General features: G+C 45.2%; 1 protein-coding gene across 1 annotated transcript in view; it reads right to left on the bottom strand.

The window, feature by feature from the left end:
- ITGA5 (integrin subunit alpha 5) overlaps positions 1–12,803 on the bottom strand; it is a 143,096-nt gene that overhangs the window by 31,909 nt on the left and 98,384 nt on the right. The gene's annotated exons all lie outside the window — the stretch shown is intronic.

Raw genomic sequence — 12,803 nt, 5'->3', positions numbered from 1 at the left:
CGGGGGATAAGGGTGGGAGATCGCGAACATAAAATTGGCCTATACGCCGATGACTTAGTCCTGACCTGTTCTGCTCCCCTTGACTCTCTTAATGCGGTCTCCAATATTCTTACTCAATTTGCTGAGGCTTCATATTATAAACTAAACTTCTCCAAATCCATAATCTTCCCTCTGTTCCTCCCATCCTCTCTCCAACGGCATATCCAATCTAAACACCCCTTTATTTGGTCTCCCCTTGGATTTACCCATTTAGGTATCCAGATAACCCACACCAAAAGCATTGTCCATGTTAACTGTGACGCAACCCTCTCTGAAATCAAAAAAGATATAGACCAATTCTCTAATTCTCACCTGTCATGGATGGCTAGAATTCAAACCTGTAAGATGCCAATTCTCCCTAAACTTATTTATCTTTTTAGGTGTCTCCCCCTCACGGTCCCATCTAGCTATATTTCAGCATTTCAATCGTCGATTGATCGCTTCATCTGGAATGGCAAACCCCATAGAATTAAGTGATCGCTAATGTCACTCCCATATCTGAAGGGTTGTCTCGGAGCCCCTAAGGTTCAATCATATCATAAAGCTGCTCTTCTAGAACCCATCAAAACTTGGTGGGAGGGAGGCTCATCGCTCATGTGGTTTAACATTGAATCAAACTACGCCCCCAGACAGTCTCTTAACCCCTTCATGACCGGGGGATTTTTCGTTTTTCCGTGTTCGTTTTTCGCTCCCCTCCTTCCCAGAGCCATAACTTTTTTATTTTTCCGTCAATTTGGCCATGTGAGGGCTTATTTTTTGCGGGACGAGTTGTACTTTTGAACGACATCATTGGTTTTAGCATGTCGTGTACTAGAAAACGGGAAAAAAATTCCAAGTGCGGTGAAATTGCAAAAAAAGTGCAATCCCACATTGGTTTTTTGTTTGGCTTTTTTGCTAGGTTCACTAAATGCTAAAAATTACCTGCCATTATGATTCTCCAGGTCATTACGAGTTCATAGACGCCAAACATGACTAGGTTATTTTTTATCTAAGTGGTGAAAAAAAATTCCAAACTTTGCTAAAAAAAAAAAAAAAAAATTGCGCCATTTTCCGATACTCGTAGCGTCTCCATTTTTCATCATCTGGGGTCGGTTGAGGGCTTATTTTTTGCGTGCCGAGATGACGTTTTTAATTATAGCATTTCGGTGCAGATACGTTCTTTTGATCGCCCGTTATTGCATTTTAATGCAATGTCGCGGCGACCAAAAAAACGTAATTCTGGCGTTTCGAGTTTTTTTCCCGCTACGCTGTTTAGCGATCAGGTTAATACTTTTTTTTATTTGATAGATCGGGCGATTCTGAGCGCGGCGATACCAAATATGCGTAGATTTGATATTTTTTTATTGATTTATTTTGATTGGGGCGAAAGGGGGGTGATTAAAAAAATGTGAAAAAAATAAAAAAAACATAAAAGTTTAAAACTTTTTTTTTTAAACTTTTGCCATGCTTCAATAGCCTCCATGAGAGGCTAGAAGCAGGCACAACCCGATCGGCTCTGCTACATAGCAGCGATCTGCTGATCGCCGCTATGTAGCAGAATTGCACGTGTGCTGTGAGCGCCGACCACAGGTTGGCGCTCACAGCGACGGGCAATCAGTAACCATAGAGGTCTCAAGGACCTCTATGGTTACCATTCACAAGCATCGCCGACCCCCGATCATGTGACGGGGGTCGGTGATGACGTCATTTCCGGCCGCCCAGCCGGAAGCGGTAGTTAAATGCCGCTGTCTGCGTTTGACAGCGGCATTTAACTAGTTAATAGGTGCGGGCAGATCGCGATTCTGCCCGCGCCTATTACGGGCACATGTCAGCTGTTCAAAACAGCTGACATGTCCCGGCTTTGGTGCGGGCTCACCGCGGAGCCCTGCATCAAAGCAGGGGAGCGGGCATCGGACGGTATAGTACGTCCGATGCCGGTAAGGGGTTAAAATACCGTTGGAACTTTGTTTGCTCCGTTTTGTCCCTCGTGGCTCCTTTCTTAGATCGATACACTCTGCTATTAAAATTTGGTCAGAATTATGCCCTACTCATTTCTCATTTTTATGCCATTATGTATCCCTTCGTGCTCTGGAGTCTGCTATTGATGGTCTGTCTCTCTCTCTGCCTGGAGGGGGTGTGGGATTCTCTGGGTACGTGACTTATACAATTCCGATGGCCTGATCCCATTCCCGGATCTAGCTGCCCGCTACTCTATCTGGCGGGTGCCGTTTTCAATATTTCCAACTGCGCAGCCTTCTGAAACGCTGCAGCCTATTCGGGGCGCCCACTTCCCCCTCGGGGGAGGAGACTCCAATTCAAAGATTCATCAGACCAAATACCTTGATTCCCCATGGCATCTCAATCATTTACAAGGCTGTTCTATCACATGATATAGCAGACAAACTCCCCTTTATGTCCTCCTGGGAAGAAGCTCTCTCATTTGGGCCCCCCCCTGGATGACTGGTACTTCGCTATGATACACCCGACCAAATTTTCTTCTTGTATTGGCCACCTGGAGCAAAATTAAAAAAAAATTCATCTCCAATGGTACTTTACTCCTGTCAAATTGGCCAAATTCCATCACTCTTCCTCCCCCCGATGCTGGAAAGGCTGCAATTTCCATGGTTTGCTAGCTCACGTTTGGTGGGAATGCCCATGTCTTCAGTTGTTCTGGCGGCAGGTCGAGTCCATCTTAGTAGAGATCACCCATTTTCCGCTCGACTTAACAGGTCCCCTTGCCGTCCTGGGGATATCACTTCTGAACTTCCCTCGGCCCCTTCAACCCATAATCTCTAATATCCTTGTTGCAGCGAGACAATGTATTACAAAATATTGGAAATCCCCTATAGTCCCCTCTAGAGATGAATTAATTGTAAGGGTTTATTTGCACCTAAGCTACGAATTGATCACAGCTGACTGTCTCTCCAAAAAAAACAAGGCTTTCACGTGGTGGGATCCTTGGATTTCATCCTCCTTTGTGTCTCTACCTGACTCACTTCTTCCTGCCCCTTCTAGTTAAGTGAAAAGCATTATGTTTGGTACCGTTTTACAACATTGTACTCCTTTATGTCTCTGGAGTTATTGTGTTTACAGACCTTTGATAAACGGTTAATGGTGACAACCTTTCCCTGATTCCCTTCCCCCTGTTTCTTACTTTGTTGTTATTGCAAATCTTTTATTCAATAAAAATTTGATTGGTTAAAAAAAAAAAAAAAAGAACAGTGCTGACAGAGGAGGAGGTGTACCTGTGACTTCAAAAAATTGCTCTCAATAAAGTGCTATTTTAAAAAAAAGGATTACAAAAAGCCTAGACATTTTTAAAATGTTAAAAATGAGGGACTAGAACACTCGTCCGGTGCCTGAATAGTTACTGTTGTCTACATATTTGTCAAGTTTTCAATTAAGACTGGATGGTCACATCAATATTCTGTGGTCATATCGAAAAGCAGCCTTTTGTGGACAGGTCTCATTTTTAAAGCAATCATCTATATCAATGATTTGTATAAAATGCATATGACCAAGTCAAAAAAGAATAGCATTCTGCAGCGTATAAACATTCGATTCACAGTTTTAAAGTTTCAAAATGGTTTTAATGCGGAACAGCAGGACAATCATAACTACCATAAAATGGGCAATTAGCATGGTTTCCATGAGGACCCTTCACAGCGGTTATTTATCTAGTTTTGTACAGGTTTTCGGTTTTTGTATCCAATTCATGTGCTGACCTGTTTTGTTCTCAGTTTTCTGCTTTGTGGGAAGGAATAGTTAAGAGATGTTTGTCTGATTCATCAGTTGCAAATTTTCTACTGGGGGCAAAGCCACTACAATCCTCCATCCACCTGTTGCATTTCTGAGTACACCAATATTAAAAAAAAAAAAAAGTCGTAGTTACTCACCGATAACGGTGTTTGTCGGAGCCCATGACAGCACTACGGAGAGGGGATCTGCCCTTCAGGGACAGGAAACCTACAGATAAAAGGGCGGTACCTCTCCCTCGCATCAGTTGGTTTACAGAGCATCGGAGGACCTCCAGGTTAGTTTACAACAGAGAAAAAATCATATTACAACATTTCTTAAAAGAGGAACCCCGTGCCTATACTCATACTATATACACTATATAAATTATATGTAATTAAAGGTGCTCACCGCACACGTGATGGGAGGGAATAAGCGAGTGCTGTCATGGGCTCCGAGAAACACCGTTATCGGTGAGTAACTACGACTTTCTCGGTCTCCCATGACAGCACTACGGAGAGAATTGCAGAGACTAAGCTTAGGGAGGGACCACCGCCTCGAGAACCCTTCGTCCGAAGGTTAAGTCAGACACAGAGGCTAGATTTAATCTATAGTGTCTAAAAAAGGTCGATGGTGATGACCAGGTGGCCGCTTTACAGATTTGCTCTATTGATACCTCTGACCTCTCAGCCCATGATGTAGCTACTGCTCTTGTGGAATGTGCTCTTATACCATCTGGGATCTCATTCCCCGAGGATGAATATGCCAAGACTATCGCCTCCTTTATCCACCTCGCCAAAGTACCCTTGGATGCCCCAAATCCTTTTCTGGGACCCTGGAAACAGACAAACAGAGAGCCTTCCTTCCTATACTCTCTGGTGGAATCTAAATATTGGATTAGGCACCTTCTGACGTCTAGATTATGGAAGTTCTGCTCTTTCTCATTTTTTGGGTTTGGACAAAAGGATGGCAGGGAGACTTCTTGTGACCTATGGAATTTTGATGCCACTTTTGGCAAATAGGCCGGGTCAGGTCTAAGAGTGACTCGATCATCTAATATTTTAGTGAAGGGTGGATTAGAGGATAAGGCTTGAATGTCACTTATTCTGCGTGCGGATGTTAACGCTACCAAGAGAATGGTTTTAAGTGATAGAGTTTTAATGGGAATCGTCTCTATGGGTTCGAATGGAGGACCCGTTAACGCCGAGAGGACTAAATTTAAGTCCCATGAGGGCACTTTCTGAGCGACTAATGGCTTTGATCTTGTCACCGCCTTAACAAATCTAATTATCCATGGGTTGGCCGCAATATTATGATTATAGAGTGCTCCTAGAGCTGCTATTTGTACTTTAAGAGTACTAACCGACAACCCCTGTTCCAGACCTTTTTGTAGGAACTCCAGTATTTTAGGAATGTTTTCCAAGTTTTCCCATATATTCTAGTAGTGATGGGTTTTCTACTTTTTAACAACGTGGTGACTAAGTTATCTAAGAAACCCCTTTCTTTTAATAGTCCCCGTTCAAAAACCAGGCTGTCAAATGTAAGTTCGATTCCTGTGGGTGGAAGATCGGCCCTTGATGTAGAAGGTCTGGTATATTCGGCAGGACCCATGGGTCCGAGACCGAAAGCATCCTCAGCCAGGAGAACCACGTCCTTTTTGGCCAAAACAAAGCTATAAGGATCATTTTCGCTTTGTCCTCTCTGACTTTCCGAATGACTGCCGGGATCAGAATAGTTGGAGGAAAAGCATAAGTTAATTTTTGAGTCCACGGAATCATAAAGGCATCTAGAGCCTGTGGATTCCCTACCGGGTTCAGTGAGCAGAATTTGTTCACCTTTTTGTTTTTGTAATTGGCGAATAGATCTATTGTCGGTGCTCCCCACATTTTTGTGATCTGATCGTAGATGGATTGGTTTAGGGACCACTCGCCTTGTTTTAACAGCGATTGACTCAGGTAATCTGCTCTCTCGTTGTTTGAACCCTGAATGTGTAGCGCAGAGAGGGATAGTAGATTTTCTTCTGCAAGGTTGAAAATTTTGGCTGAAGAACTCATGAGTGCCTGAGACCTTGTTCCTCCCTGGTGGTTTATATACGCTACAGTCACTTTGTTGTCCGAAAAGATTCGGACATGATGTCCCTGAATATAGGTCAGAAAAGAAAGAAGAGCCTGAAGCACTGCCCAAAGTTCTTTTTGATTTGAGGATGCTGATATTTCCTGAACTGACCAGGTTCCCTGAGCCACTCTGTCCCCCATGTGAGCCCCCCACCCTGTGGGACTCGCATCGGTTGTTATCACCCGGGATATTTGTGTCACCCAAGGAACTCCCTTTGATAAGTTTTGGCTTTCTGCCCACCAACGTAGGGAATGAATAACTGAGGAATTCAGGGTGATTCGACTTTCCAATTTGTCCTTTAGTATTGACTGCAATTCGAGTACGTGCCACTGAAGTTCTCTTGTGTGGAACTGTGCGAAGGGTATCGCTGGTAGGCATGAGGACAGAGAGCCTAGTAGTGACATTGCTCTCCTTAGAGTCATGGAAGGATGGTGAAAGGTTCGCGCTATCATGGCTAATATGTTGTCTTTTTTGGGGTTTGGAAGTCGGCATTCTTGGACCCGGGAGTCTAATGTCAGACCTAGGAACTCCTGTACTTGACAGGGTTCCAACTTTGATTTTTTTAAGTTTATGAGCCACCCCAAGTCCGTCAAGATAGTCATTACCCGGTCCCTCTGTTCTTTGCAACTTTGGGCAGAGTTGCTTACGATGAGAAAGTCGTCTAGGTAAGGGACTATTAACCCCTTCATGACCCAGCCTATTTTGACCTTAAAGACCTTGCCGTTTTTTGCAATTCTGACCAGTGTCCCTTTATGAGGTAATAACTCAGGAACGCCTCAAAGGATCCTAGCGGTTCTGAGATTGTTTTTTCGTGACATATTGGGCTTCATGTTAGTGGTAAATTTAGGTCAATAAATTCTGCGTTTATTTGTGATAAAAATGGAAATTTGGCGAAAATTTTGAAAATTTCGCAATTTTCACATTTTGAATTTTTATTCTGTTAAACCAGAGAGATATGTGACACAAAATAGTTAATAACATTTCCCACATGTTTACTTTACATCAGCACAATTTTGGAAACAAAATTTTTTTTTTGTTAGGAAGTTATAAGGGTTAAAATTTGACCAGCGATTTGTCATTTTTACAACGAAATTTACAAAACCATTTTTTTTAGGGACCACCTCACATTTGAAGTCAGTTTGAGGGGTCTATATGGCTGAAAATACCCAAAAGTGACACCATTCTAAAAACTGCACCCCTCAAGGTACTCAAAACCACATTCAAGAAGTTTATTAACCCTTCAGGTGCTTCACAGCAGCAGAAGCAACATGGAAGGAAAAAATGAATATTTAACTTTTTAGTCACAAAAATTATCTTTTAGCAACAATTTTTTTATTTTCCCAATGGTAAAAGGAGAAACTGAACCACGAAAGTTGTTGTCCAATTTGTCCTGAGTACGCTGATACCTCATATGTGGGGGTAAACCACTGTTTGGGCGCACGGCAGGGCTTGGAAGGGAAGGAGCGCCATTTGACTTTTTGAATCAAAAATTGGCTCCACTCTTTAGCGGACACCATGTCACGTTTGGAGAGCCCCTGTGTGCCTAAAAATTGGAGCTCCCCCACAAGTGACCCCATTTTGGAAACTAGACGCCCCAAGGAACTTATCTAGATGCATAGTGAGCACTTTGAACCCCCAGGTGCTTCACAAATTGATCCGTAAAAATGAAAAAGTACTTTTTTTTCACAAAAAAATTCTTTTAGCCTCAATTTTTTCATTTTCACATGGGCAACAGGATAAAATGGATCCTAAAATGTGTTGGGCAATTTCTCCTGAGTACGCCGATACCTCATATGTGGGGGTAAACCACTGTTTGGGCACATGGTAAGGCTCGGAAGGGAAGGAGCGCCATTTGACTTTTTGAATGGAAAATTAGCTCCAATTGTTAGCGGACACCATGTCGCGTTTGGAGAGCCCCTGTGTGCCTATGCATTGGAGCTCCCCCACAAGTGACCCCATTTTGGAAACTAGACCCCCCAAGGAACTTATCTAGATGCATATTGAGCACTTTAAACCCCCAGGTGCTTCACAGAAGTTTATAACGCAGAGCCATGAAAATAAAAAAAAAAAAATTATTTTCTCAAAAATGATCTTTTAGCCTGCAATATTTTATTTTACAAAGGGTAACAGGAGAAATTTGACCCCAAAAGTTGTTGTCCAGTTTCTCCTGAGTACGCCGATACCCCATGTGTGGGGGTAAACCACTGTTTGGGCACACGTCGGGGCTCAGAAGGGAAGTAGTGACTTTTGAAATGCAGACTTTGATGGAATGGTCTGCGGGCGTCACATTGCGTTTGCAGAGCCCCTGGTGTGCCTAAACAGTAGAAACCCCCCACAAGTGACCCCATTTTAGAAACTAGACCCCCCAAGGAACTTATCTAGATATGTGGTGAGCACTTTGAACCCCCAAATGCTTCACAGACGTTTACAACGCAGAGCCGTGAAAATAAAAAATCATTTTTCTTTCCTCAAAAATGATGTTTTAGCAAGCATTTCTTTATTTTCACAAGGGTATCAGGAGAAATTGGACCCCAGTAATTGTTGCGCAGTTTGTCCTGAGTATGCTGGTACCCCATATGTGGGGGTAAACCACTGTTTGGGCACACGTCGGGGCTCGGAAGTGAGGGAGCACCATTTGACTTTTTGAATACAAGATTGGCTGGAATCAATGGTGGCGCCATGTTGCGTTTGGAGACCCCTGATGTGCCTAAACAGTGGAAACCCCTCAATTCTAACTCCAACACACCCCTAACCCTTATCCCAACTGTAGCCGTAACCCTAATCACAACCCTAACCCCAACACACCCGTAACCCCAACACACCCCTAACCACAACCCTAATTCCAACCCAACCCTAGCCCTAAGGCTATGTGCCAACGTTGCGGATTCGTATGAGATTTTTCAGCACCATTTTAGAAAAATCCGCGGGTAAAAGGCACTGCGTTTTACCTGCGGACTTACCGCGGATTTCCAGTGTTTTTTGTCCGGATTTCACCTGCGGATTCCTATTGAGGAACAGGTGTAAAACGCTGCGGAATCTGCACAAAGAATTGACATGCTGCGGAAAATACAACGCAGCGTTTCCGCGCGGTATTTTCCGCATCATGGGCACAGCAGATTTGGCTTTCCATATGTTTACATGGTACTGTAAACCTGATGGAACTCTGCTGCGGATCCGCAGCGGCCAATCCGCACCATGTGCACATAGCCTAATTCTAAAGGTATGTGCACACGCTGCGGAAAACGCTGCGGATCCGCAGCAGTTTCCCATGAGTTTACAGTTCAATGCAAACCTATGGAAAACAAAAATCGCTGTACACATGCTGCAGAAAAACTGCACGGAAACGCAGCGGTTTACATTCCGCAGCATGTCACTTCTTTCTGCGGATTCCGCAGCGGTTTTACAACTGCTCAAATAGAAAATCGCTGTTGTAAAACCGCATTGAAATGCGCAGAAAAAACATGGTAAATCCGCCATAAATCCGCAGCGGTTTAGCACTGCGGATTTATCAAATCCGCAGCGGAAAAATCCGCAGAGGACCAGAATACGTGTGCACATACCGAAACCCTAACCCTAGCCCTAACCCTAACCCTACCCCTAACCCTAGTTCTTACCCCAACCTTAGTGGAAAAAAAAAATTATTTTTTTATTGTCCCTACCTATGGGGGTGACAAAGGGAGGGGGGGGGGGGGGTCATTTACTTTTTTTTTTATTTTGATCACTGAGATATAACCTATCTCAGTGATCAAAATTCACTCTGGAACGAATCTGCCGGCCGGCAGATTCGGCGGGCGCACTGTACATGCGCCCGCCATTTTGGAAGATGGCGGCGCCCAGGAAAGAAGACGGACGGTCCCTGGGAGGCCAGGTAAGTATAAGGGGGGGGGAGATCAGGGCACGGGGGGGGGGGGGTGAAGAAAAAAAAAAAAAAAAAAAAAAAAAAAAAAAAAAAAAAAAAAAAAAAAAAAAATCGCTGTGCGGGGGGGGGGGGGGGAATCGGAGTGCGGGGGGGTTTGATTGGAGCACGGGGGGTGTGATTGGAGCACGGGGGGAGCGGGCAGGAGGACGGGGGAGTGGAGCACAGGACCGAGGGGAGCAGACCACAGATCGGGGGGCTGGGGGGGCGATCGGAGGAGTGGGGTGGGTGCACATTAGTGTGTCCAGCCATGGCCGATGATATTGCAGCATCGGCCATGGCTGGATTGTAATATTTCACCATTTTTTTAGGTGAAATATTACAAATCGCTCTGATTGGCAGTTTCACTTTCAACAGCCAATCAGAGCGATCGTAGCCACGAGGGGGTGAAGCCACCCCCCCTGGGCTAAACTACCACTCCCCCTGTCCCTGCAGATCAGGTGAAATGGGAGTTAACCCTTTCACCCGATCTGCAGGGACGCGATCTTTCCATGATGCATATGCTGCGTCATGGGTCGGAATGGCACCGACTTTCATGACGCAGCGTATGCGTCAAAGGTCGGGAAGGGGTTAATATATTTTGTTCCCTTATGTGGGCCATCATTTCCGCTATTACCTTCGTGAATATTCGAGGAGATATAGAGATTGCGAACGGAAGGGCTCTGTACTGAAAAAATCTTAATTGTTCTTTTATGGGAACTGCCAATCTCAGGAATTTTTGAGACTGATTGTGGATGGGCACATGATAATATGCATCGGTTAGGTCTATCACGACCATGTAGCAATTCGGAAACAGGATTTTTATGGTGGACTTTATTGTTTCCCTTTTGAATTTGTAATTTTTTACGTATTTGTTCAGGTTTTTTAGATTTATAATGGTCCGAAAGGACCCGTTGGGTTTTGGTACTAAAAAAAGAGGAGAGAAAAACCCTTCTCCTACTTCCTGAGGAGGGATTTCTTGAATCACAGATTTTTGCTTTCTCTAAAGCTGCTTGTTCTGCCACTGAAGATCTTATTTTCGTTTCTATGTACTTCCGGGGAGGAAAAGAAATAAAATCTATTTTTAGACCGTACTGTATGATGTTTAGAATCCAGGTGTTGGATATTTTCTTCCAGGCGGGAAGGAATGATGTGAGTCTTCCCCCTACCGTAGGCACAATGTCATTTGGAGGGTTTTTTGTCGCGAGAGGTGTTGCCAAAGAGGTAACCTCTATCCCTTCTCCTGCCTTCTTCCCATTTATTCTGCTCCCTGGGGGGTCTGCGGCGGAAAAATCTCCGATTCCGAAAGGACTGCCTGAATGGGACTGGGCCCAGATTTGGAAACCCCTTCTTTTTGTCTCCTGCTTTTTGGAGGATGTCATCCAGGGTCTCTCCAAACAGAAAATTTCCTTCACACGGAATAGAACATAGCTTTAGCTTTGTCTGGAGATCCCCAGGCCAGCTTTTGAGCCATTAGGTTCTTCTGGCTGCGTTGGAGAGAGCAGCGGCCTTAGATGTTAACCGTACGGAGTCTGCCGAGGAGTCCGCCAGGAATGCTGCTGCTGCTCTAATTGCAGGGATAGAATCCAGTAATTTATTCCTGGGTAGCCCGTCTCTAATTTGACTCTCTAATTGATCAATCCACACCATCAGAGATCTGGAGGTGCAGGTAGCCGCAACAGTAGGCCTCAAGCTACCCCCAGCCGATTCCCATGCCCCTTTAAGAAATGTGTCTGCTTTCTTATCTAAAGGGTCTCTGAGGGTACCCATGTCCTCGAACGGGAGCGCAAATTTTTTCAAGGCTTTTGCCACCGCTACATCCAACTTTGGTGCCTTATCCCAGGAAGTGGATGCATCATCTTCGAAGGGATACTTCCTTTTAAGCGAGGGCACCGAAGAGTTTCTCCTATCTGGTTTTTCCCATTCTTTTTTAATTAGGGATTGGACATTGGGATTTAAGGGAAAGGTTTTCCGTTTTTTTTGTCCCAAGCTACCAAACATTACGTCTTGGGCTGTTTTGTCAGGTTTAGGCTCCTCCACCCCCATAGTAGCCCTAACGGCTCTCACTAAGGCATCCACTTCCTCGAGTGGAAAACAATGTCGGCCTGAATCTTCCTCGGAGGAGGATAGGGAGGAGTCAGAATCGTCCGAATCTGCGTCTTCAGATGAGGATCGGACAGAGTGGGATTGTACTGTTTCCTTTACTTTATCTTTCCCTTTTTTGGAGGAAGATACAGCATTCTGAACCTCAGATCTAATAATATTTTTTAGCTCGGATGCAAAGTCGGGAGTCTCCTCACATAGCACACGCTGGATACATGATTTACAAAGCTTTTTGTCCCAGGCTACTGGTAAAGCTTTGTCACAGATGGGGCAGGGTTTGTTTTTCCTTTTCTCCAACTTCTTCTTTCCCTATTAAGGGAGAAGAGGGAGCCCTATTATAATATATACATTCACGAAGATCAACTCACCATTCGGACGTGCAGGCAGGTACCGGTTCTGGAGGGGGCCCTGGGTCTGGAATGGAAGGTTCCCGAGGAGGTGAATTAGTCTTCGCAGCAGACCTGCTGCGCTGTGTAGAACGGCTGCTAGACCCACTCCTAGCGCTCTTAGGGTCTGTCTTATGGTGCTGCTGCCTCGGCTGCAGCTCCTGTGGATCGCTGTCTTCCATGATTTACAGGGAGATGGTGCGACAACTATGTGTGCACCATCTCCCTATTTGTATTTGGCGCCACCTCCGGCGTTCCCCGCACTTCCGGTCCTGCGTCACGTCCTCCAGGGAGAAGAGAAGCTACCGCGCATGCGCGCGGCGATGACCCGGAAGTCCTGCCGCATTTCCGGAGCGGCGGCCATCTTAGTACACCCGGAGCGTGCGCTTATCGGCACAGGAGCTCCGGGTGATCCAGCGCCCCTTCCTCTCATCAGAATCGGCAGCGTTCTCCCTCCGCTCACCCTGAAGAACCCCTCGGTTCCAGCGGTGGCGGCTTCAGGAGCCGGACAAGCCGCGGCAGCAGCCTCCTCGCTGCCGGAACTCGACCGC

This window comes from Ranitomeya imitator, chromosome 3, assembly GCF_032444005.1.
Source record: "Ranitomeya imitator isolate aRanImi1 chromosome 3, aRanImi1.pri, whole genome shotgun sequence".
Classification (NCBI taxonomy): domain Eukaryota; kingdom Metazoa; phylum Chordata; class Amphibia; order Anura; family Dendrobatidae; genus Ranitomeya; species Ranitomeya imitator.
This window is presented reverse-complemented; position numbering and strand designations above follow the sequence as displayed.